The sequence below is a fragment of the Gossypium hirsutum genome, chromosome D10 (assembly GCF_007990345.1).
Source record: "Gossypium hirsutum isolate 1008001.06 chromosome D10, Gossypium_hirsutum_v2.1, whole genome shotgun sequence".
In the NCBI taxonomy this organism is placed as follows: domain Eukaryota; kingdom Viridiplantae; phylum Streptophyta; class Magnoliopsida; order Malvales; family Malvaceae; genus Gossypium; species Gossypium hirsutum.
Genome location: NC_053446.1, coordinates 18,252,363 through 18,254,030, shown reverse-complemented (window position 1 = coordinate 18,254,030; position 1,668 = coordinate 18,252,363). Strand labels below are relative to the sequence as shown.

General features: G+C 32.2%; 1 non-coding gene across 1 annotated transcript; it reads left to right on the top strand.

The window, feature by feature from the left end:
- Positions 1 to 739: 739 nt before the first annotated feature.
- Positions 740 to 849, top strand: LOC121222849 (small nucleolar RNA R71). Its single transcript, XR_005920219.1, has one exon. It is a non-coding gene; the product is annotated as a small nucleolar RNA R71 (small nucleolar RNA).
- The last annotated feature ends 819 nt before the right edge of the window (positions 850 to 1,668 follow it).

Sequence of the window (1,668 nt, the reverse complement as noted above, 5' to 3'; positions counted from 1 at the left end):
CAATTTTTCACTTTTATTCAAAACATGTGATTTAATGGCTAATAATACAATTTTAAAGACTAATTAATATTTAAAACTAAGTGGAAGTTTAATCGTTACCTTAGAGGACAAAAAACTAAGCTTTTGATGGAAAATCTAAAAAACTCGAAAGTTTGACAATGGTGTTTATAGGTGTTTTTCTTAACTTCTATGAAGGTTTATGACTAGGAGGATGATAGAAATCAAAAGAATAAAGTTTAGGAATAAAAATAAATTGGGAGAGGCTTCTTCAAACAATGGACGACAACACACAATATTAGGGAAGAGACTAACGTGAAATTTATAGGTGGGGGATGATTTTATGTTGATATTTAAAATTTGGCTTAATTGCCTTTGAAAAACTCACAATTTTGAATCTTTTATAAATAAATTCTTTTTCTAAAATTAAAGGTTTCTAAAAATCTTTTTCAAAAATTTATTTAACTTTTTAAAAACCATAATAAAAAATATTATCGAGATACCATATCGCAACATTTCGAACACTCTAAGGCTAAAATTCTTAAAATACCCTTAAAACTCTTAAGCCCTATTTTGGGGTGTTATAGGCCACATGTATGAAATCATGGCCATGTCTTCTATGATTTTATAGTCCCGTTCATACATATGGAACATTAGAGATTTGTCTGATGCTCCGTCTATGTTAGATCTAATGTGCCCATCAACACTGTTATAAAATATTTGTATCTAGAAGCATGCTTGCAATCTGTGATGTAGGCACTTCCTTGGCATTTTCTTGAAACGCTCTCATGCTTCATACAAGGACTCACCTTCGTATTGATTGAAGTTGACGATTTCTTGCCTCAACAGAATGGTTCGACTAATCAGGAAAAATTTGTAGAGAAAATTTTCCATTATATCGTTCCACGTAGTAATGAAACCTGACTCTAACGAGTCTAACCAATTGGCCACTTTATCACATAATGAAAATGGAAATAACTGAAGACGCACAACATCATCGGATACCCCGTTCTACTTAAAGGTGTCATATAGTTGAAGAAACCGCTTTAAGTGTTGATTGCAATTTTGAAACGTGTTCCCTTTGAACTCTAGTGTGTTTTGGATCATCTAGATTTTGACCATCTTTATCTTGAAATTATTAGCATTAGTCGCCGATTGTTCTATGCTTCCTTGTCCACATCTAATGTTAGTAGGGCGTACTAGTGCAACGTCCGTTGACCCGTTGGGACTTCTTCCCAATTATTACCTTGTTGTTCTTATAGAGCTTCAAATAACAAATTCCCTGTGGTAAATTAATTACCGTGGATAGATCAATCTTCATGGCTGGATGGTTACTTTTGAGTAGTTGCTCCGGACTTGGGTAAGGTTCAACTGGAGTACTAGAGCGTCAGGTCATACACGACCTAAAAAAATTAAAAATGAAAATAAAAAAAATTAAAAATTGTATCTCGCTTATCTCCTAACCTCACTTTCTCAATTAGGATAAATTAAGATTTACTCGATTTGACTTGTAACAGTCCATTTTTCAATGGTATTGGAAATAGTGGTTTCGAGACCACAAATCTGATGAGTAAGCCCGTATTGTTATTTAATATTTATGAGTCGATTACAATATTATATTGAATTCTGTTTTAATAAATTTTATAAATTGAACAATAAATAAGTATAAAT